The 25,916-nt window shown below is 38.4% G+C and overlaps 1 pseudogene; it reads right to left on the bottom strand.

Moving 5' to 3' along the window:
• Positions 1-531: 531 nt before the first annotated feature.
• The window catches only part of LOC146001382 (cytochrome c oxidase subunit 2 pseudogene), a 65,618-nt pseudogene continuing 40,233 nt past the window's right edge, over positions 532-25,916 (bottom strand).

Genomic DNA, 25,916 nt, shown 5'->3' with positions numbered 1-25,916 from the left:
TATTGAAAATATACTAATAAATATTAGAGTTCTTCCTTGGTGGCTAATTATTCCTAAAAATGTTTTAAATTCTTCATGTAATTTTACTATTATTATATTATATAATATAGAGGTTCGTGATTGTATCAACCAAAATGGGGCTGGAATTATTAATAATCCCAAGAATGTTCTTATTCAATTTAGTGATATATTTATAACTGATGATGTTGGGTCAAATGATGAGAATAATCTTGTTATCATTTTCAGTATTTAATTTTTGGTTTATTTTCTATCTTAAAATTATTATTTAATAATTTATTATAATTATAATAGTTGACAATTAAAAATAAAAAATAAATTAATATAAATATTGTGAATAAAATAATTCAGTTTAATGGATATACTTGTGGGATAAAAAAGTATCTACGAGGATAATTTAGGTTTGACATTCCTATGTTATTATATATTAACTAACTCTTTTCATTAGAAGTAGTTGTTATATTACTATTTTGTGGTTTAAGAGACCATTACTTACTTTTCAGTCATCTAATGATTCTTGTATAATTTTTATTAATCAACTAATAAAAGATTTGTGAGTTGTAGTTTCAACAATAATTGGTATAAATCTATGATTAGACCCACAAATTTCTGAACACTGTCCAAAAAAGAGACCAATTCGACTAATATTTACCCCTGCTTGGTTAAGCCGCCCTGGAGTGGCATCTATCTTAATTCCTATAGATGGTATGGCCCATGAATGTAGTACGTCTGCAGACGTAGTTAACACTCGGATATCTATATTAATTGGTAGTACTGTTCGGTTATCTACGTCTAATAATCGAAATGAGTCTAAAGATATTTCATTTGTTGGGGATATATATGAATCAAATTCTGCCTTTATAAAATCTGAATATTCATAACTTCAATATCATTGATGCCCAATAGTTTTAAGTGTTAATGAAGGTTGATTAATTTCATCTAATAAATATAATAAACGTAAAGAGGGTAGGGCAATAAAAATTAGGGTAATTGCTGGCATAATTGTTCATATTGTTTCTAATGTTTGTCCTTCTAAAAGTATTCGATTTGTTAATTTGTTATTAAATAATGATGCTATTAAATATCCTACTAATACTGTAATTATAATTAAAATTAATATTGTGTGGTCATGGAAAAATATTATTTGTTCTATTAATGGGGAGGATCTATCTTGTAGTCCTATTTGATTTCAGGTTGCCACTTTTAAGTAAGGGATATCCCTTATATTTGAAGCTTAAATTCAATGCACTTCTCTGCCACCTTAAATATTAGTTGTTAGTAAGGAGTATTGGAAGTTCTGAGTATGTATGTTCAGAAGGAGGTGACATTTGATATCACTCGATTGATGATGCTTGTTGTAGATTAAATAATGTTGGTCGGGCGCTTGTTATACCTTCTCAGGTAATAAAAATTATAATAATTACTGCTGTAAATGATAAGATTGATCCTAATCTTGAAACAATATTTCATATTATATATGCATCTGGATAATCTGAATATCGTCGTGGTATTCCTCTTAACCCTAGAAAATGTTGTGGAAAGAATGTTAGGTTGACTCCAATAAATATTGAGATGAATTGAATTTTTAATCAATCTGGATTTATTATTACTCCTGTAAATAGTGGGAACGAGATAGGTTGTGAATAACCTAGAGTCGCCAAGCAAAGAGTCACAATAAAAGCCCCCTCCTGCAGTGGCGCGCGTTGTTTACGGTGTAAACGTCACAGATACTTTTGTAACAATGGTGCTAAACCCAGCACCCTGTTTTGCGAAAAGAAACCGAACATCTCCATTTGAGGAGTGGACGTGTTTCAGAACAAAAGATAGTAAACCGTCCGAGGGACCTAACCAATGTCTTTTATCTCTTCCGCATCTCCCGGTGGTAAAATCTAAGAGGGTGCACGGAAAACACCCTCAAGTTTGCCCTTTCTCAGCACCGACACAAGGGGTCTGCCATGCCTCTATTTTCGGACAGTAAATCGTAGAAAATTGTGTTCACAAATGAAGCTAACGTGCTGCTCTTCGTTGTCGGGTATTTTCCACAATCTTTCAAGTCGAATGCTAACAATAACAAATTAATTTGCCTTCTGCTGGTGTTCGGTGTACAGGTATCGTTAGAGGTTGGCACGCGTCCTGCACCATAATAAGAAAATAAATTACGTATGTGAAATATATTGGTGAAATATACAGCATGTCTTCCTCAATAATTGAAGATAACAATGCTTATGCTAGGGTTCACCCATCTGCTAGAAATAAACACACACACCCACACACACCGACACCCACCCACCCACACCCACACATCGTAGAGGCACAAAATCGACGTAAAATAACTAAAATAGAAATAGAGTTTGGGGTGGGATAAAATACAGCCATCTAAAAATAGTAATATAGTAAAAGTAATAAAATAATGTCCTAGCACAATTGAGTAGCGTTTGACATAATTTCACAGTTCAAACAGCACTTTTCACGGCTGAGTGGAGTTGCACTCCACCTCTCCCTCCATGTTCAAGTAAGATGAGCAGGAAACGTATTTTTGAGCTGGCCCTTGGAGGTTCCATGGCAATAGTTTATTAAGGAATTATCCCGAGAAATCAATAGGAGTGGCAACGCTGACGTGAGCCGGCTGAATGTTCCTTCCCCCTGCCCTTTCCCGCACCCGCCGGCGGGATGTGCTTCTGCGCAGGTTTTCTGCTTGTGGTTCCACTATACCAAAGAAAACCCATATCTAAGCTGGGATTCGAACTTGGGGCCACCGACATCACAACTTTTCGATTTCTCTACATATGTGTATTGACTATTTCATATCCAAAGACAATAGACCTATATGTACCTGCAAAATAATGTATACCAACAGTCTTACAATATACAAGTTAACTTAAGCATAGACTAACGTGATTGGTCAGTTTATTCGAGGATCTATAACATTTAAATATCTATTTTCCAGTGTTTCATTAGTACCCATGGTGCAGTCAACATAGCTCTAATTTATTTTGTCTAGAATTTGAAATTGAAATAGTTTTTTTTTTTTTTTAAATAACTGTGACAGTTTTGTTCCTTGTCAGTTGTTTCATAGAATTTCCAGAGAGGAAAACTTAAGTGCAAGAAATCTTGAAAGAAGGAAATATTTACATAGGGAGCATCAATACGTTTTACCGTTGTGGAACAATCTTGGGGTAACAATCTTGTGTAAATAATAACATCGCTATTTTGTTTCATTGCAAAGGGATTTTTAAGCAGCCTCTGTACCATATTAACTGCTTATGCTTCTTTTCCCCAAAGGGATTGAAGCTTTTTAAATTATTTTTTTTAATTTTTTTTATTTTAGAAGCAGCAACTACATGAAGTAAAGTTCACGCGGCTTGAACTGAATTTGGGGCAACCCTTTAATCCCTGTGTTTCAAAGGGAAGCAGCTGAGCCACGTAAATGATTGGCCTAGAAATTGAGTTGATGGCAACGGGTCAGCTACATTTTCATTACACGTTTATTGTAGCCGACCTGAAGAGCTACGTTAATTGCAAGCACCGGGGCCAATCCCGGACGAGCACCCAACTGGTGCGGTTCGAGAGGGGAAAGAATGACCCATGCGGAAGGCATCTGCTCCTGTGGCTTTACGCAACTCTAACTTCGTTACGAGTCTCTACGTCCAAGTTGTGGAAACTGCGATTTGCTTGGAGGTTGACGAACTGGTTTCCGATACGCACCCCACGTGAAAAAACGAACAAGTGTTCTGGAAACTTTGTTCGGAAGAATTTGTATACCCAGATATAATTTTCCGAGTTGTCCAATGACGTATTCAGTGCAAGTCCAGGGGGTGTGGACCCCCCGAAAGGCTAACCAAGTCCAAAATTAAATAAGCAAAATACTTGTTGCTCTAGTACAATACGAAGTTGATTTATTTGCGGAGAACTTATGCAGAGATAAGGATTAGACTGCGAATATATAGGGTGGGCCAAAAAAGGTAACCGAACACATAATACAACGGTTCTACATTTCTGTTACCTTTTTTGGGCCACCCTGTATAGCTTTGCGTTAACAGTACCTAAAGGCCTGCACAAGACCTGGAGCAGACCCGTTCGCGAGACATCGCTCCTGAAATGCCATGCAACCTGCGCAACACCCTCGCTTGAACAGCTTGTATGCCCACCTGCACAGATCGTTCCTGGCAGGCATTGTAGACCCGGCGGGTACCCGCAGTCTTACGATAACTAGTAGGTCTCAGTTCGTTCTTTCCATCAACTGCAGACCCCTCCCTCTGCATGACGTAGTTGCTTCGAGTAGAAACTGCACCTGGCCCACACCGTTCTGCAGTGTTGCCAACTGCAATAGATTTTCACTACTTAAAAAAGGGAACTCGAAGCTTCGTAAGCTACATCACCAATGAAATGAGATTTACGAATGTTGCTACCCCCCCCCACACACACACATTGAAATAGGTTTTCCGTGGCACAGGATCCATAAGTATATGTCGTAAACAACCAATATACGTATATATAGTGATATAGGACAGGACTGAAACATGCCACGTTCGACGCTGAGGTCGCGAGTCGAACAACACACTGTTCTACTGCGAACACCAGGGCCGTAGCCAGCCAGGGCCATTGCCGTTACCCTCGTTTGGGGGGTAGGGCCAAGTACTTGGATAAACGTGCCAACAAGAACAATCACAATAATAGTAATAAAGTAGCATGAAAGGCATTATTATCCTCATAAATCACGCAAAAAGGGGGTAGAAGTCGGTTCTCACGCATTTGTGTTGAAACAGAGGATTAGAAATATTTTTTTTCAACACGTCAATTTCACATTAGCTAATAATGGAAAACAAGCACACAAACTGTTTTTGAAAGAAAGAAAGTGCATGATAAATGCATTCCGAATGTACAGACATATGGCATGTAAAATTTCGATCTACAATATTTTCTTTTCACATGGAGCGACGTATTACATAATCAATTCATCCAACTCGTAACAAACCAACATTAATAGCAAATAATATCACGGGCCGCCATAGCATTCTCTGTTTTAAAACTTTTCTCACTTAGATCGTTCGGCGCTCAGGGCCGACTCCCGCTACCCCTTTGCTACGGCATTGAACTTGATGAGACTGGATAATATTTTATAATATATTTCTACTTTCATAAAATTTGAAATCAAGGGGTTGCAATTACCCCTCCATTCCCCCTCTGCAGGTGCCCTTGGCCGCCTGGAAGGAAAATGCAAGAAAAATATGAAAATTAATTCCATCTTGAGTACCCTTTAGCCCTGCTACTCTTAAATTCTGCTAGTCTGTTTTTTCTTGTACTTTAATGTTTGACCCCCACCCTGACCCTTCCGCTAGACTTAATTTCCGTCCAAGCTTGTGAGCAATGCACCCTACCTCCTCTGGTTGCGCCACTGCGTGCCTGGTTAAGGCACCATGCAATGAAAAGCAATTAGTTTTCAGTGAGGAGATTTTTGTTTGCTCGATCATTCATTTAAATAAATGAAGCTGTAATACTGCGTGCATTTCCTGGCAATAAGATAAAAACTGCTTACGCTGAACTGAAATCGCTAAGTATATAAATTCTCCTTGGAGGAGAGAGCTCCTCCTAGGACCTCGTAGGATTTACGAGCTACGTAAGTAGGCAACACTGGCTGAAGCTGTCCACGTGGTGATGAAACACCTGGAGCGACACGCTGCCGGAGGGCTGTTTCCTTCCAGCAGGTTTTGCAGGCTCCCGGGTCTTGTTGAATGCCCAGTTACCTTGTAAGCGCAGAGCGCCTGGAAGACGAAGAACCCGGGTAAAGACGCAAGTCGACTCGTTGTCGTGGGCAGGCTAGTAGGTATACCTGTCCTCACGGGCAAGCGGGCAGTGGGTAGGTAAAATGCAGACTATGCTGGCCTCTAAACCTATGAAAATTTATGTGTACCACTGCTAATACATGAAAATAATGATCAAGGGCTTACTTTTCATCATCTAGACCTAACAAGCTTTTTGTTATTCAATAAATTATCCAATACATTTTTTTTGACATTAATTTCTTTGGTAGAACAACTCTTTTAAAACAAATGTAATAGAAGTGTTATTGATATTAATGAAACAAACGCCAGATTATGAATACATGCTTCTTTTTATTTGTTCATGCAATAATATATAATATTTATTTAATATACTATTTATTTAAGTGATGAGCAGGATTTGACAACTAGGTACATCACATGCCAAAATTGGTCATACAAAATTACAGAATTGAATACATAATTCTAAAATAATACAGTGGATCCTACAATCTTATACATCATCATAAATTCAAATTGTAGGTTTCAACAAATTCAGTTACTAAACCTCTGACCTTATTTAGGCATGTATGAATTGAAATATACCTCTGGTAATGTCTGGGAATTTTATAAGATATGTTATTCAAAAAATGTTCACTGCCTATTTGTAAAGTTAAGATCTGTACAAAATTTATCCCTTTCATTTTTCTTCTTTCTTCTAAGGTAAACATATTCAACTGTGTTAACCATTCAGAGTTACGTTGGTCGTAGCATTTATTTTTAAACTTTGTGCATAATAACCTGATACAAAGTTTTTGAACTGTTTGAAGCAATAATAATAATAATAATTATTTTACCCATTTTAATAATATTATTATATTGTTATTAACATATTGATTATAAAATTTATTATTATTATTATTATTATTATTATTATTAAGAGGTGCGGTGGTCTATTAGGTAGGGCGTGTGACTGCCACGGGAGAGCCCCGGTTCGATTCGCGGAGTGGATGATCTGAGGTCGGAATTTTTCCTGTCTTGTCTCCACATAAAGCGGCTCTGGGGCTCACCCAGCCTAAAATCAAGGGGTACCTGCGGGCAATCCTGCTGGCTAAAGGCGCCCGGAGAGTGGAGTTGATCACACCTCCAAAATGGTCGAGATCGAGAATATGTGGGGCCCTACCTCCACATCCTCCAAATGTGCCTTCATGGCACTGTGCTATATGCACAGGGGAATTTTTACTTTACTTTATCTTCTTCTTCTTCTACTACTACTACTACTACTGCTGCTGCTACTGCTGCTGCTGCTGCTGCTGCTGCTGCTACTACTACTAACACCACTACTACCACTACATGCGTGTCACTTGCACTAGGAGTCCCGGCCTGGGCATGCGCGTTTGTGAGTGTTCCTTCATCAATTTTATCACCACTCAACCTCATCTTCGCGATTAGCCAAAAGTGACAGAAAAGCGAAGTAAAATTAACCAAATAAGTAAGTCAAAAGACCTACAGGTATCAGTTATGAATATCCGTTAATATATGTGTTAACAGCAGAAACATGATACTTCAACCAAAGAGGAGACGTACATGGAGTTTTGGCTTCCCTCTGCGAACCCCAGACGCTCCTGGATATCTTGAGAGCTCCGAGCCATGGGAATTTCATAACGCGGTCGCCGGTCTAATTCCCTCTCTGGATATTTGGCGAAATATTAGTGACCAGCGCTGAGACGCCTCTAAGCGTACCCATAGCTGGAGTTATTGAATTACGGCGGTTTCCTCTCGACCCATGATGTCTCGGTTAGGGGCGAGCATGTTGAGACGTCGCGTTTCATCAGCTGAATTAGATCAAGCTCTTTGAGCTTGGATATTGCGTGTGCCTTTCAATTGTGCCATTGAAAGCAGAAGTGGAGTAAATTAAAAATCGTAATTTGTGGAAATTTAGCGCCACAGCGAACCTTCTAACAAGCAATGTTTGTAAGTTAATAGTTTTTACAAGACACAGTTTTTTTTAGGAGGGAAAGTTCGCCCATAAAAAAACTCGATTTTTTTTAGGAAAGAAAACAAGTAATTACCTTCAAATGACTTTATCACCCTCAAAATAATCACCAGAGGAGGCAAAACACATTGACCAGCTTTTGTACAGGTCTTGAAAACACTGTTGATAGTCATTGACAGTAAGTGTTCGCAAAATACGCGTAACATTTAATTTAATGTCCGCGACGTCGTCAATCTTCGCCCTTTCATAGCCATCTTAAGCTTGGGAAAAAGGAAAAAAAATCAGCAGGCTATACGTCCGGAGAATATAGAGGGTGATTGATCACTGTCACGGAATTGTTAGTAAGGTATTGCTGTACAGACAATGCGGTATGAGGCCGAGCATTATCGTGTAAGAGAAACCATTGCCCAGAATCACAGAGGTCCTTCCTAACCCGCTTCATCCTGTTTCTGAGCCGACCAAGCACTTCCTTGTAATAGCACTGATTAATTGTTTAGTTTTCAGGGACAAATGCATGGTGGATCAGTCCTTGGGAATGCGATCAGCAGCACCTTTGTCTTCGATTTCGACATCCGTGCTTTTTACTTTACCGGCGAGAACTGTCCTTTCCACTGCACACTCTGTCTTTTCGTTTCGGGGTCATATCACCACACACTGCCCGTATCATCTGTAACGTTTCGGTAACAATTTGTAACAAAACTTTATGCTGTAACGTTGTTCCATCTTTGTGCGCGTATTTTGTACGCCGCCTGCAGACGACCTGCATCTGACGCACGCTTGCCCCGATACCGACTGCCAGTAACAGGTTGAAACATACACTGACGGGAAGTTTAGATATAGCTCTATGCAGAGTTGCCAGAATACGGTACCCATTTATTTGGTTTGGTTCTTTTTTTTTGACAGTTCGGTTTCTTTACGGGCGGACCTTGTATCTACCTTTAAAAGCAAGTAGCTGAAACTATAATAGATTTGATTATGATTTGATTTGCTGTTTTAAGTTCACTTTATGCACAGTAAGGCTAATCGGGACTGGACCTACAGTTCAAAGTGTGATCCGAACCACTTGTGCCTCCACCCGGTATCGAAACCGGGACCCCTTGATTACAAGGCGAAGATGCTACCTACCACTGCGCCATCGGGGAGGCCAACTATAATAGAGTTACAGTTAGTTATCAACAGTTTCTTTGCGGCATGTCCACTGTAAACTTCAAAATTTCTAACGTATGGCAATAGCTAAATTTGGGAACCCTGTTATCCAACTATATGTGTTCTCTGGATGCTAAGGTGAAATGATTTGCGTTGAATCGCTTAAGACAAAGAAGCTAGGCTTCGTTGCATGCTAAATTTAGAACATCTACGTTCTATTGCAATTAGTAATTTCTTATTGCACTTGAAGACTTCAATGTCTTGTTGTAACTTTTTTGTTATTGTAATCATATTAATATTGACTTAGATTATGTATGAGAGACATAAATAAAGCACATGTATATCTTCACATATTTATTTTACAATTAATGAATATTGGTTGTGGGCATTTTTTGGCAAGAACATTTCCTGCAGAAAGTAAGTGTAAAGGCAACTTACAGCTATTTTTCAAGTAGCAGTAAATGTAACCGACTTACTTTTTTTTTAAATGAGCAACTGTAAAAAAACTGAAGTTAAGTACAGTGTAATGGAGATACTAATATCCCCTATGCCCTATACACTCATTGCCAGTATCTCCAAAAAAATGCCTATTTAAAAGGGTTTCCTAATTGCCTACTTAAATTGAGGACCAGTCAATTTATATCTTAATTGGTGTATGCTGGCATCATTAATTTAGAAAATTCTCCGCCTGTATTTCACTTCATTCATCTTGGTTTTTCCGCAAGGGATTTTAGGGACCTTAACATGCAATTTGGAACATAAAAAATTAACTGCGACAAAAAGAGAAGAATATATTTTTCTAGTAAGCTCAGTCGTTTGGGCGTCTGACTACCATGCGAGAGACCCGGGTTCGATCCCCGTCGGGGTAGAACAAGGATTTTTTCAGCTGTTGGAGCGGCTCCGGCGCTCACCCAGCGTCGTAAAAAGTGGGTACCTGGAGGAAAGGGGGATATAGGCGGCCAGGGGCGTGGTGCTGATCACATCACCCCCACCTTAGACCGTGATCACGAAAGTGTGTGGCCCTAACTCCAAATCCCCTATACGCCTTCATGGCGTGGTGCATAGCACAGGGGAGCACTTTACCTTTTACTTTATTTTTCTAGTAACAAGTTTGCATAGGAAACTTTATCTATTTATTTGTTTCATTTCCTTTAATGACGTTACACTCAAGGCGTAGGATGGAAATTACATAGTTTTTTCACTCTTCGTTTTAATTCATTGATTTAATTTCCTTGGTTTCCTTTCCTATTCTGCCAGTTTTGGCTAATTGCGAACATTAAGATGAGTGATCACTTGATCAAACTGATGAAAGGACTTCACAAGAAATACCAATGCCCCGGCCGGGATTCGAATCCAAGACTCTTTTTGTCGTAGCACGCTGTAACCAATCCGGTTTGGCACCCTTCGTAGACACTATTTTATATTTTTTTAGTATAAAAGATACAGTATGAAGTAGATGCAACAAAGTATGTATGTTTGCATTTTCCCTTCCTTACTTCTCTCGCGACTAATACGTACCTATGTTACGGCTCTCGTTTGTGCACTCGATCTCCCACCAGAAGCTAGAGGCACATTACGCTACGGTAGAAGATGGAAAATGTGGCGAAACAGCTATTTACACGTGCTTTCATGCAACTGTAGCTCATTGGTGGTTAAAATTCTGGACAATTTTGGTCCAGATGGTACAATTTGGTACATTTTTTTAAAGCCTAAAACACAAGAAATGTTAAATTCTCGCAGTATATTTCTTTTTTAACAGACGAAATGTGGCCAGATTTGCGTTATTTCGCGATTTCGAATGCATGAAAAATATGTTGAGAACATGTCACTACTCATACATACCCACTTTTTTTTTGCAAAAAGTAACATTTTTCTGTGTTATCGCGTTTCCGAGAAAAGAATGTCCGTAGTAATTGCTCGTGTACCATCGAATAGGGAACACGTACCCTTACAAGCAGAGACGACGGAGTTGCAAAACGGTTGAGAACTTTATCAAATCTCATCACGTAACCCACGAATCGATTTTACCTTCCTATAGTGGGAGGCCGAAGGAAATTAGAGTGCGTACAGCGTACAGAGAGGGGGGGTGGGGAGAAAGGGCAATGGGACACGTACTTGGACTTCAGCAAGTTAACAAACGGAAGTGCAACGGACGTTAAGCCCGAAGAAGCATCTGGGATTCTCTGGAACTTCCAGGTTTATGAATTGGAGGGCTGAATTTGCACCCACCTGACGCCAGCAGAGAATATGCTTGGCGAGAACAGTTTCTGTTTTGCTGGGGTAGATTTTTGGAGCGTGGACTTTCCCATCGTTCATACGATATTATAGACAGCAATAGTCCGTTCATAACATTTCCTGAATATTTAACACCCATTTCCACTAATCCCAAGTTTACCTGGAAACGCAGGCAAATTTTCGTGCCTAGGGTTACGTTTTTATAAGCGAGAATAATTTTTAGACTAAATAAAATGAACTGTGAGTTACCTATATTTACTTTGAAGGTAATATTTCATGCACTGAGATAGATACGTATAACTTTAATTATATTAATTTATTGTGCAAAGAAAAACACATGACGAGAATGCAGTTTACAAACAGTTTGTTCCAATAGCCAACCAAAATTTGAAATGGAAAAGCACGGGGAAAATTCGGGACGGGGAAAATTCGTAGTTTCCCGATCAACTAGGAAAATTTTGGGACGGAAAATGTTGAAAATTTCCCGACAAAGTGAATACCTTGAATTCTAACCGCCATTTTCCCTTAAGTGATTGTTTATTGCATTTCTGGAAAAAATTGTAACAATTTATTCGTACAATAAGATTCAAACACTTACAATGCAGAAAACATATACCACTTTTAAACAAGACCATTTGGAATTTTCCAACTGTTCGGCATCTGGTCGGAAATTATTTCCCAGTTCTTTTTGGGATCCCGTACACCCCTAAATAAAATTGGTAGACAATGGATAATATTAAATAACCATAAAAAAGGTAAAGGTAAAGTGTTCCCCTGTGCTTAGCACCACGCCATGAAGGCATATAGGGGGTGTGGGGGTAACGCCCCACACTTTCTTGATCCAGTCGTGAGTGGGGGTGATGTGATCAGCATCACTCCCCTGACCGCCTTTACCACCCAGGGTTTCCCCCAGGTACCCATGTTATTCGACGCTGGGTGGGCGCCGGAGCCGCTTCCATCGTTAGAAAACCATTGCTTCTAATAAACAACCATTGACACTAACATTGAGAGAATTATTCAAATTTCTTATCGTCTACCTCTCCAATTTGGCACTCTGATTCCATCGAAAATCCCGAGAGATCAGCATCATTGTTGCCCGTGCTTCCTATACCAACAGAGCTGGTCCTCCTCCTCGTGGATTCCCAAAGGAGAGGAATGTATATATCCAGCATCTCCCCCTCTCTCTCTTCCTGGAACTTCGACTTCCAATATTCCTCCAGGCTTATATTTGCCAGACGATGCCTCGCCCATCTGCAGGGAGTGCCAGTGTGGTTTCCTGCCGCATTCCTTTCCCGTTCGCCTTCAGGGACATCATTAGATCGTGTTGTTTTGCGGCGAATTGGAGTTTCCAGAGCAACATGTTTTGGAGGTTTTCTTTTTCTATTAATGGATGCTATCTTGTGCGCTGTGTCGGTGACTTTTTTGGTGACAGAAACCCGGTAAGCAATTCTGCCGACGGTCAACTGCAGAATAGGGAACATTAAGAGTTGTTTGACCGAAGAAAATCGTGCCTAGGGTTACCACTGATCTTGAAATTCTGGAAAACTTTATGGAAACGGGGAAATCAAGTTAGTATTGAAGAGATCACTTGTAGGTCAGTTTGTAAGAACGTTCAATAACATTGGAAAATCAGGGAAATTAAGTGTGTCTTTATTTGCTTGTTATGATTTGAAATTGAAAAGTTTCATATTTTCCTTCCAACTTATTTTTTATTGGGATACTTTATGTAAAAGAGAGAGAGAGAGAGAGAGAGAGAGAGAGAGAGAGAGAGAGAGAGAGAGAGAGAGAGAAAGAATTGAATACATTGAGAGAATTGAGAGAAGTGGAAGAATAGATGAGGAAGTAATCAGAAGAGGACAAAGGGTGAATCGGTGGTGAACTCTATCAAAACATTCGAAGATTAATATGGAACAGGGATGTACCTATGAAATGCAAGAAGGTAATATATAACACAAACTATGTGCAAATAATTCCGTATGGAGCAGAGAATGGACAATGACAGAGAGAGAGACAAAAGAAAGATGCATTCAGTGGAGATGAAATTTTAAAGGAGTATACTGGGCAAGACTAGAGGTGATAGAATACAGAATGAGAAGACCCGACAGCCAGTGGGGGTGGTGAAGCTTCAGGACAGAATAGATTAGGTACAGATGAGATGATTTGGACACATGAAGAGGGTATGGGTGCAGAACTGCCATTAAGTGCTTACAATGCACAAGGTGTGGGAAAAAAGCCAAGGGAGAGACGAAAATTTCATTGGAAAGAGAAGATAATGGAGAGTGTTAGGAGAAGAGGACAAGATTGGAATACGTGGGAATACAGAAGTTGTGGAAGACCAGAAGAAAATGGAGAGACGTGACTTCTATGCCGACCGAGCCAGAGGCACGAAACGGCAAGGGATGATGATGACTTCATGTAAAAATATTGTTTTATTTTTTTCACTTATTTTCAACAATATTGAATGCACTTGATTAATTTAATTAACATGCAAATTTGAAAATTACGATGTAATAAAATGCTTTTTCTGTATGACTAAATACTAAATTCTCATAGCAAAGCTATTTTTATTTGTGCAAAATCGTAACATGTAAGTACTATTCCTCCCTGTAGGTATTCCATGTTGTTCGTAACGAAGTTTTAAGCGACAGCCATAGGCGTAACTTGGCAGGGGCAAGAGGGGAAGTTTTCCCTTCCCGATTTTCAGGTTATTATATTTAAAAGTGAAGGATAATTTTGTTAACTTCCTGGGATCTGAAGGTTTAAAGTATTGAAGATTATTTTTTATTATTGCACAAATGTAAGTGATTTAGTATGCTATATTTATTAGATGGAAAACTTGTCGATTCTGCTTCCGAAGTAAAGTCCTAAGTTTGATTCTGCCCCCTTCCCCAAGTTAATTTCCAAGTTTGATTCTGTCCACCCAAAGTTAACTCACAAGTTTGATTAACCCTCCCCCCAAATTGGGTCGCAAGTTACGCCCATGCAACAGCCACGTGTGATCTACTAGTTCTTGTTGCTACAAGTTACTGCTTCTATTTCAGCTTGTGAGATTGGAATTTCAATTCTGACTCTGTGACGCAGGGATACCTAAGGAATTACTGGCATGATAAACATGAAACTCTCTTCTGGGAACACCTGATACCAATGACTTCAGTCCGGTCACTTAATTACCCGAGTCTACCCTGCCATATCATTTAGTATAATTCATCACATACAGGAATAGTCATGTGTTTGACACCGCTTTCAACAGAAATGGACAATAATTAACTGATATTGTGTGCGATACAATGAGGAGAATCAATTGTTGGTAGACATCAAGGAATGTATAATTAATTCAGTTCCAAACACGTTTTATGCGACAATGAAGTTCGTTATTTATGTAGAAAAGTTAATATCAATGAGAAAAAAGCGGATCTCTACTGCATCTCTTGAAAGGATCTGTACGTGCACATAGCATACAAATTTCAATTACATGCCACTCTATTGAAAAATCCAATTCTGCTCTCAATATCATTAAAAAAAGCGGATATAAGTTCATTATTGCTCATTGTTAAGAACAGAAGTATTTCTACAATTAACTTAAAAACCATTTCAATTGCCCTTTGTTTGTAGAATTATCGATTTTTTGCCAATTAGAATTATCAATTAAGAAGATGGCCTATTCTGCAAGGTAATTAACTATTGAGTAAATATAACGGAGAGGCTTTTAGAATTCTTTGTTTTACTAATGTGTGCACTGTACTCGTTGAATGGTATGGAATTCAGAGTGTAGTTTTGCGTGTGTCATTCAAAGTTGAATATTTCCCATAAAACTTTTGCTAGGGCGTCGCTATTTTGGAAAAATGGCTGCAGGAATTTGAAATCATAAACGTAGAAGTCAAGCAGTTAGACGATGACACATTTTTTTTATATGTTTTTAATAATATGGAAATTGTGTCAAGGTTACAGCAGAACTAGTTGACATTGGCAACAGTGATTCTGTTCTGCGTAGTTACATAGTCACAGGATAGAAAATGTTCAAGGGCTCGTAGCGTCGAAACGAGGCTTCAGTGAGCAAGACGTTATCAAGAAAAGTAATAAATAATAGAAATTATATTTTGAACAGTCTTTTGTAACTGAAATATATAACTAAGAGACTGAAAATCGAAAAAAGATACGGCGAGGAATAAATATAGCATACAAATATAGCTGAATGAACAACTCCAGCAGCCTTTCCCCCATACTGTTTACTGTTACTTTTTCTTTAATAATGAAATAGCCCTCTCTTGCCACCCCCTCTACTTCAGATGTCCGTACCAGGACAAGATAATTGAAGAGCTCGGTTCTAAAACATGGTAAGTGACATTTTGGACATATCTGAGAACATTAAGAAAAAGTTATTAGAAGCTATACTGTAGATAAATTGTTTTCATGTTGTGTTAACCAATTTCAGAAGGCTTCACTGAGTAAAATGCAATTGTATGACATGGCAATTTCACTCGAAAATTGAAGGATGGCACATTTTACATTGTAACTCGAAAAGTGACCAAAATGACACTTACCATGTTTTACTCCCAAGACCTTCAATTTAGAATACAAGATAACCTAACCTCAGCAAATGGTTTAATGCGTCTTAAAACTCCCTAATCTTATGCCGTGGCTCTAGCAACTCGCTACGCTCTGCAGAATCATTAAAAGCTTATTTGATTTAACGACATGCATCCTCCTGAAGGCAGCCTTGCATTAAATTGGCACAGGGACTTCCCCTTGCACTCGGCAGACCTTTCTTATCATGGCAAACCCCAAGTAAATTTCACCCAAAGGGACTCCATCAGAAAGTTCCAAAGAATGAAAAAGAGGAGAGGTCCACATTGTTGTACTCATTGGTGACGTGTAAGTGGCACACTTTGTGAGTTACCGACCCGACGCTGAGGACGAAGTCTGCAAAGTTTTCACTGCATTAATATTCATGGAATCGGTAACAAACTTTGGAAATTCCTCCGGAAGGGGACAAAAAGGAGATCGGGCCATCTTGTTTGCATTTGAAAGCATCACGTACTACTCTGTATTTGAACCTTCCAAGTTTTTACAGCTCTATAACAGCATTGGGAAAATTTTTGGTGGCAACTAAAAGGAAAATTTTCGATTTAGCCGCAAAAATCTTTTGAGTGTAATAATCACACTGCAATGTTGATAGTGTAATTCCAAGAAAATGGAGTGATATTGTTGAGAAAGCAAAAGAGCAAAACGGAAATATTGAAAGTTTATTTAACATTCAAGCATTCGGTCCAAAGGAGAAGAAAACAAGAAGTTTCGATTTATTGGTCTGACGGAGAGTTGGAAGAAGAACAGTTTGTTTTCAGGAAGGAAAAAGGCAGAAGGGATGTAACTGAATTACTGCGGAAAATTGGTGAAAGATACCCAGAAAAAGGAAATGAAGTATTTATAATATTTGTGGACCTGTAGAAAGCATTTGATAGAGTGAATTGGATGCAACTTACAGAGATACTGAAAGGAATTGGTGTATATGAAACAACGAGTTAATAATAATAATTAGTAATAATATTATTAATAATAACAGTAACCAAATCGTCTTTATTAGAACGGGCATGTTTCGGTCTCAAGGGTCGTTCTTACAACAGACCCTTGTCTGAGAGATTAATACTATACAAAGAAATAAAGAGTATACATTGAAAAATATGAAAAGGATTACTCATAAGTACAGCGCCTTGAATAACGTAGTGTTGAAAACCCAAGAAACTAGTTCCCGAGACGGATGACAGTGCGATCAGTCCGAGTGCTAATTTTTTTATGAAAGTAATGCGACTTTGTTAGTTTTTGGAATATATTGTGTAGATTTGTTTGTCCTGAAAAGCGGTACGTGAATTGATGGAAACAGTTATATTTGTGGAGTGATTTGCAGTCACGAAACGGCATTAATTTGGAAAGAAAAGTAAAATAAAATTAATAAATAAATAGCATGCGTAACACAAGAAGAAACATCGCCAAGTGATTCCGGACGTCAGGTGATTGTGTACTAGAGTTTTATTTTCCTATGTTATTAGGATATAAATAGTATCCTGAGAGATATTTCATACCGAGGCGACAAACCACAAGTGTCGCTTAGAAGCGAGCAGTCTGTAATCAATGCAGCCTTTCGAACCATAGGGACACAAGCTCTGACTGCACCGTTTCCTCAAGGAGATTTTACACCAAAGCGACACGCGACAAACGATACGAGGATTTCACACCAAAGCGACACGGATCCTTCGGTCCAAGGCAACTTTCATACCGAAGCTACACATGTTGCTCGGAAACGAGCCAATCAAGAGCAACATTTCACATCGTAGCGACATGACGGGAAGCACAGGCCAGCATTCGGTTGTTGAAATCCTCAAGCGATAAGTGTCGCTTGCCGGTTGTCGCTTTGGTGCGCAATCTCCCTAAAGTAAGATACTCATTGCATCGCGCATGCGCGAACAACAAACCACGGCAACATGTTGCAACCTATTGAGGAAATGGCCCAGTTTGAGCGACGCACAAGCTTATCGTGTCGCCTAGATCTGTTGTTGTAATGTGCGGTTTATCGTGTCGCCTATCTGTTGATGATAATGATGATAATAATAATGAACCTAATTCATACACAAAAATGTGGTTGCCAAGAGCATTCTACGCGTATTTTTTCTCCCGTATTATTAACGAAAGCATGACGATAACATTACGTGGTCGACTGTCTAGAATGTTCGTTAATATCTTCGCGACCACTATACCAAATATCATAGCAATTATCACATTCATAGAAATGCTTCACGTAAAAGAATCAGACGTTGCAGCGAAAACTCCATTTACTTCCATTATAAGCAGACGAATGCCATGCACGTGTACCGACACCAGCGCCTCTAGCGGTATCATATTCGAGTGAAACCAGCCAGAGATGACAGAACAGTGCCGTTTTCCACACTACGTTATTCAAGGCGCTGTAATATAAGTGAGAATATCAGTGGCAAGACAAGCCTTTAATAGAGAAGAAGTGTGTTTGTCGACCTTTGGACAAATAACTAAGAAACAGACTAATGAAGTATTTGTGTGGAGTTTGGCGTTGTAAGGCGCTACGAAGAAGTGAGCATAAGCGACTAGAAACTTTAGAAATTTGGCTGAGGTGAAGAATAGAGCGTGTGAAATAGTTTGAGAAAGTAAGAATTAAAACTGTATTGAGAAGAGTTCGTAAATGAAGAGCAATACTGAAAGTGCCCAAGGAAAATTGAGAAGAAATTGGCTAAGACGCTGGATAAGCTGGAACCGATATCCGGGAGAGAAGATATCACATGATAGATGATAATAAATTAAGTGGATGCTATGTTGGCATGAATTATACGAGGGTTGGAGCATAAGTCATGACATGAGAATGCGGAACAGGCACAAAAATCCGAAATACAAATGGAAGGGGGCAGTGTATGGTGCTATAGAACATGTATGAACAATGTAGATCATGTGTATCAGGTGTAAGATAGGGAAGCGAGCAAAACATCCTTACAGACAGCATTGTTACACATGTGTTTACAAGTCGAAGTATACGTTAGCATCACAGGAACAAAAGAGGCCTAATCAACGATAGGACACTATTTCATACAGCTTCCACCAGCTCCATGTTGCATTCTCTGGAATTTCACTCCCGAAGAACGGCTATTTTGATACAGGAACGCTATTCATACAGTGCGACTTGTGTTGACTAAACAATTAATTACCACTGCCATCTGTATGTAACCGTACATCAATCACACTGGCATTTAGTGACGTGTTCACATAACCACGATCATATTGTAGTACCGGCGTTTACCTTTGAGAAAACATATCGTTTCCATTATCAGAGTAAAAGCGTAATTGTATCTTTGAGCTTGGTGTATCACAATTTCATCATTCGACGTCAAAGGTCCAGGGATCGAATCCCGGCCTGGTCGTGGTTGATTTTTGTGATCGTTCCTTCATCAATTTCTTCATATTATCACTCGCTCTCGTCTTCACGATTAGCCAAAAGTGGCAGAAAAGCGAAGTAAACTAAACAAAAATCAATAATCATTCATTCTTATTGTCTGAATTAACCCCGGTAAGCAGAAAGGCGCTTTAAATAACCGAAACAAACAAAAACGGAAATTCTCATAATAGTCAAGAAAAGGTAAAGAAATCAATAAGTAGCTTAAGAAGTCAATAAAAAGTCAATGACTGTGATTCATTTAGTTTATTTTACTTCACTTGCCTGCCCCTTTGGCTAATGAGGATGAATTGCAGTTTAAGACGGGTGAAGGGACAATCAGAAATATATAGGGAAGATTATAAGATTATACTGGCTGTGACTCCAGACGCTAGAGCCTCACAGGTCTGACACTTGCAGTCCAGGGTGCATTCATACATAAACCAAGTCTAATTTTCTTTTTAAATACAGCATCAGTTTTCATATTAACTGGCATTTTGCTAGGGGTTTTTCATTAAATAAATATTTATTTTCTTCATTGCTAATTCCCAAATTTGGCCGGGTAGGGGTCGAATAAATAAAGTTAAAAAATCGAAAAAAAGTCAAGAAAAATCATGAAGTCTTATTTTGTGAGAAATGGTAGTCACCAAGGCAGAAACTAAAATAACTCGTCCATTTATGTCCATTTATGTGGGAAACAGCAGAAAGGGTACATCCCTTCACCACTGTAGAGAGCAACAGGTGGTCCGTAAATTTTCGAGAGCAAGGAAATGGAGCAATCGCTTTAAACTGTGTTGAATGCAAGGTGCTGTGGTGATGAGATATTGCTATAGGAAGCCAGCTTGATATAGGACCTTAATAAGCTAATTCGGTTTAAGCACTGCTTTATCAGCGCACCGCAGGCCTCGACTTGCCAAACGATGCTTTCGGTGGGGAATATACCCCATTCAGGGCATCAGACTTCTCATTAATTTTGAACACCTCTCCGTCCTTGACCCATTGATACGTGCCGATCATATCAGCCGATCAATACCACGTTTTGCGATTGCAACTTGTGTTATGACCTGCTTCGATGCTTGCAACATTCTTCTCAACTCCTTGAAAGTTAGTTGATGGACGATTTCACAATATAATTTCGGCAATATACTTAAACTTGAAAATACACCAAAATTCAATAACTTTTTGCAGTGCAAATTAGAAACAGAATCAGTTATTGCAGATCAACAAGGTTCTTGCAATTGGAACTGCAAAACAGAATTCTCACCACCAATTTTTTCCAAATCAAGAACCTATAATTGGAGTAGCTACTACGTTGATTGTTGCTGAGTTTGTTTGCAAGTCCATTTTATGAACAGAAAGACTAATCGGGACTGAACTTACATTTTAGAGTGGGATGGAAATCAATATGTGCCTCTACCGGGTATCGAACCAGAAAACTTTTGATTACAAGGCGACAACGTTACCACTACCCTATCGAGAAAGCCCTGAGTAGTTAATACGTATTACTACATGTATTAAGCTTATTAGCCGACTCACGTGATGGAGTAGTTATTACAGCTCGCTACGACACCAAGTATTCACGGTTCGCCATATCATATCATCATATAACACGATCATAACTGCGGACTGCACTGGATCTTGCTAGTTTCCGCACGACGAACTGTAATCATTGATACTTTAAGCCAACAAAAACCTAGCCTTATGTTTTCTCGGATCATGTATAATAGACACTCTGGAGAAAATCCCTTCTTGAAAGCGCGAGTCCTTCTTTTAGAAATGGTTTTCCTCTTCCGTTCGTCGTCAACTTTTTTCTATCTTCCAACGTTTTCTCCGTCCTCGGAACAAAATTTCATCTGCAGTGGTGATCCTTGTCAAGCGAGGGAACATCCTTCGTCACCTGCTGCTAATCCCAGTAAATTATTTGAGAGTCTGAATTGCGCAGAATCAGAAATATCTGGAAAACTTATAGTCGCCAGGCTCTATTTTTTTAAACCCCGGCAACAAAAATCCAGAGCCGCTGCAGAACGGAACTTTTTCTTTGAATTGCATATTCCCGGTTTGGTGGAAGATTGACTGCTGAAATCCCTGGCGGAGAGGATTTGTGTCACGGGGGAGAGATGTCACTTCTAAGCCCCTTACGAAGGGAAATGCGAAATTAGATTTTGTGGATCTACAAAACGAAGAGACGTAGTAATTGTATGGCATTGATTATTATTGCAGCACTAATAATACTGTTTGGTGTTAGTATGATATTTAGCCTCCTCGGTGGCCAAGTATGTTGGTTGGTTGTCGCACGATCTCGCCATCAAGGCTTCCGGGTTCGAGTCCTGCCAGAGGCATGGACACTTCTTTTGTGAGTGTGTTTCAATTGCATCTCGTCATCGTTCACAAAATCGTCACAATGGACCATGAAAGATCGAAGAAAAGCGACGCAAGATATCCAAATACAACAAGAAGGTATTTCTTTGATTTGTGTAGCCTCGCTTTTCTGCCACTTTCGGCGTGATCGTGACGACGAGGATGATGTGATGGCATCACTCGCAAATAACACCAATGCCGAGGTTGGGATTCTAACCCGGGCCCTCTGGCGTCGTAACGCACTGTACTAACTACTCCGCCACGATTGTCGGAGGTAAATCATTTGTAGATATATGCCTGGTTGTGGTCACATGAATGTTAAAAGGATAAGTGAGGAATAAAGAAACCGCTGTGCTACTTTGTTGATACAATCCTGGTAAAAGTGATGCTATTTTCTTACTTGTTGTTTAGAGTATTTCAATTGGAAGTTTTGAAGTAGAAGTTTTAAGTTCATTTTATGCACAGATAGGTTAATCAGGACTGGTTCTACAGTTTAAACTGGGATCCGAACCACTATATGCCTCCACCGGGTATGGAACCTGGGATCCCATGTGATCAAAAGGCGTTACCAATTCGTCATCTCATCGGGGAGGCCAAAAGTGTTTCAAATATATATTTTCGTTTGTTTTCATGAAGTTCCTTCTTTTGTTTCCCAACACAATCTTTGGTATAATTATTGCATGTCGGTAATTTTGGGCACCATATTGAGAAATGGGTGCAGGAAAAAATTATAACATTCTAAAATCATGTCTTGTTGCTCTTGGAGTCCCCAAATACTCTGATTCAGCAAACTATCAGCACTCTCCCAAACATGCTCTAACGTCCCACTCTAAATAATTTGCTCTCAAGAAAATTCAATAATAACTAGGGCCCGGACTTTTAGGATTTTATAGAAATCATTTTAGGCTTTATAAAGGGATGATTTAGCCCTTTTTAGGATTTTTTCCCTACCCTTATTTTTAATGAAATCAATCACGAATCTTTGCATTTACATGAGCATCAATACTGCAAACACATTTTGATTTTCCTTCACATATTATATGTTTACTAAACTTAAAGCATACAAAAAAACACAGTTTTTAGAAAATACAGAAAATAATAAAAATTTAAAACGTGTTATTGTTAAGCTATTTCTTTTGTAATGCCAACTTTGCTTCCCTTATCTTTCTCATGCTCTTTCCCTTCTCTCATTTCCATTCCCCCTTCTGTGTGTGTGTGTGAGAGAGAGAGAGAGAGAGAAAGGGGAGGAGAGAGAGAGAATACGTTTTGATATTGCCGTACAGTTCAATCTGATGAAACAAAACAAGATTTCAGCATTTTTTGATTTTTTTTACATTTATTTAGCTGAAAAGTTTAGTTTAGCCCTTTTTAGGATCTTAACTCCTTTTAGCCGTTTTTAGGATCTATAGGATTCATTCATTTCATTAAGAAATGGCTAAAACAAAAATATATGTTAGAATAGTGACGTTACTAAGTAAGGAATAAAATAAATTAAAACCTGAGAATCTGGGACCTAATAATAACCATCAGAGGACCAGAATTTTTCTTTACATTAATTTAAAAATATCAATACAATCCTAGTTTCAAAGTGCTAGAATGAAGAGACGTGTGTTCAGTGCAGGCACATTTCATAACACTACAAATTAGTTCTTTCTTGCCTGTATGACATCAATGTAAACTTAAGATTTGAAAAACTACGTCATACATACATGTATGTTCTGGCGTTATTATAATGATACACACAAACAAACAAACACACACACACATACCTGGCGATCAGCCAAAATTGGTAGAAATGTGACGCAGACTCATTACATGAATCGTTATAATGATACATGAAGTCATTATTAACCTTTTCTTTCGTAAAACATAACTTTAGTATATAAAATTATAGACAAATTATTTTACACCGTATTGTAACGCCATTTGCACTAGCCGAAGATACATTTGAGAGGAATATTTTACTCTCCTGAACCTTTTTAATGATACGCATCGCAGAATATTCCAGATGAATAAAATATCTATTTTCAGTCTTAAGCGGGAGAGAATACCTTTGAAGTTTCGAATTAAATTCCTAAAAGAGAATGGAAATGCATCGTGTGAGAAGACGCAGAGAAATAAGACAGAAAATTTCCTTCTCATCTTCGGAACTTAAACAGCTCCTCCACTTGTCCTTTCACGACGTGGGAAAAAAGTTATTTTCTGCCAATGCAAGATAAAAGGAAAATCTGACAGCAGAAAATTGGGAACAGGAAGGAAAGAGGCGGTTGTGTTTATGTTTTGAAATTGGGTCCCTAATCTTCATTCTCTTTTGAAAGGAGAGAGGAACAAGAAAGAAAAGTGGAAATAAATGTTTGTATCATCTGCGTAGAGTTGAAAGTGAGGAATTTATACATTTTTTATTGTAGAAGCCAAGATGTAGGGAGAAATTTAATGAAAACATAAGTGAAATCGATTGATTCAAATCACACCGTTTACTGACGAGTTTAAAATTCTTCTTATCACTCTAGTGTTCGAGTGCCAATAAAAAGGTAGCGAATTGGATCAAATCTGAACGAGACTGCACCGTATTGAATTAGCTGCAGAGAGAGCCGAAACATGAATATTCGATTATCATCGCTGTTCGCTAATTAAAATGATAATTACCTTGTACATGCAATCGGCCTGAAATACAGAATTGAAATATTTTATTTTGGTTTTAATTTCGAGCACTCATTAGAATGATATGATCCTCCCGAACCATATCAAAGATTCGGTCATATTTAATATTATTCTTAATTATTTTACTTTTTATATTCACTATGAAAACGTTATGAAAGATGAGATATTTAATAGTTGAACTAATGACCTAATTCTGTCATTCGAGAAGTTTAGAATTTGTTATTTGCAAGCTTCTTGAAAGAAAAATCTTTCATTGTTGACAATTAGTCAAAAATATGTGTTCTCAGTTTTAGAATCAAACTATTATGAAAGCCATAAGAGCTAAATTTCAGTTGGAGTTATTAGTAATATAAGCCTTATGGACATTGGGAAGAAGTTTTTTAGAATGTGACAACTTTATAATAGAGAATATTATAGAAACTTTAAGGATCATAACTGTTGTTTTAGACATAGAAAAATGAACCTTATGGAACATACTGTTTAATCTTTAGAATATTGCCATTATACACAAATTAGTTCTGCATATCACAGCTGTAGCTATGTTTATCTTTTGTGTCACGGGAGGCGCTCTGCTTGACATGCGGGGGTATAAATACAGCTTCGGAACCTAATTCGGGGGCATTTTCATCACCGACTCCGATGGATTAACATCTTAAATACTCAGCTCCCTTTATGGAAGGGTTCAAGAACTCAGTCTTCGTTCCCAAATTAGCTTAGAGACATAGTTATTCTGTCGTATGGGTAGGTTCGCCCTGTGGACATGCTAACATGTCACCATACGAAAGAATAAGTTCATTTCAACTTTATTTTGAAGTTTTCTGAAATTTTAAATAAAATCTTCACAAAATAATGTTAAATTTCGACTCAGAACTTACTGTTATTCTGACGCATGGGTAGGTTCGCCCTGTGGACATGCTAACATGTCACCATGCGTGAGAATAAGTTAATTTACGATTTCTTTCAACTTTGTGATAATTCAGTTTGATTTCTTCGAAACATATACGTAATATATTTTCAATTTTTGCATAAAGCAACAGGACTTAATGTTATTCTGCCGTATGAGTAGGTTCGCCCTGTGGGCATGCTAACATGCCATCATACGGAAGAATAAGTTCAGATTATTTCGTCTCCATGATTATTATTTATTGATCAGGTTATTCATTATTGATATCTGGCATGGTTAGGTTTCGCCCTGTGAACATGCTAACATGTTGCCATACCCGATATCAAGTCGATGTCTCTAATATTTTACGAATTATAGCCGTTTGTATTTCTGCATATATCTTGAAGCCAGACCATACTGTCCAATTTATATTAAGATCGGAGTCAATACTTAAAACCTTCGCCAGTCACGTCAAAGTCATGCTTCATTATGTCAAGGAGAGTTCATAAAGTTCCAAGCAAGCGCCTGGTCATCTTTATATAACTGATATGACAGCTTGATCCATATTATGTAAAAAAACTGCAAAAGTCTTGTAGATTTAATTATAAGAAGGAAATCTGTTCTGTCCTTTATTTATGGAGATCTGTAACTAAGATGTAAATTTATAAAAGTATCTTGAAAATAAACCATCTTCAGGAAAATAATTGCCCATAAAGAAGCCTACTGAAGACGCAGACCTTTCTTCGGAAACAGATGTTATTCATTTATAAAATCTCCCTTTTCCATAGCCTGTAGTAGGTGGAACCCAACCCAACGTTACAGTGCATAAAGCAAGGTTGCCAACCCGCTGGTACTTTTGCCATAGCCTTTTACAAGAAAAAAAAAAGAGAAAGGGAAGAGTTAAACAACCGA

Source organism: Lepisma saccharinum, chromosome 17 (assembly GCF_977018435.1).
Source record: "Lepisma saccharinum chromosome 17, izLepSacc3.1, whole genome shotgun sequence".
Taxonomy (NCBI): Eukaryota; Metazoa; Arthropoda; class Insecta; order Zygentoma; family Lepismatidae; genus Lepisma; species Lepisma saccharinum.
This window is presented reverse-complemented; position numbering and strand designations above follow the sequence as displayed.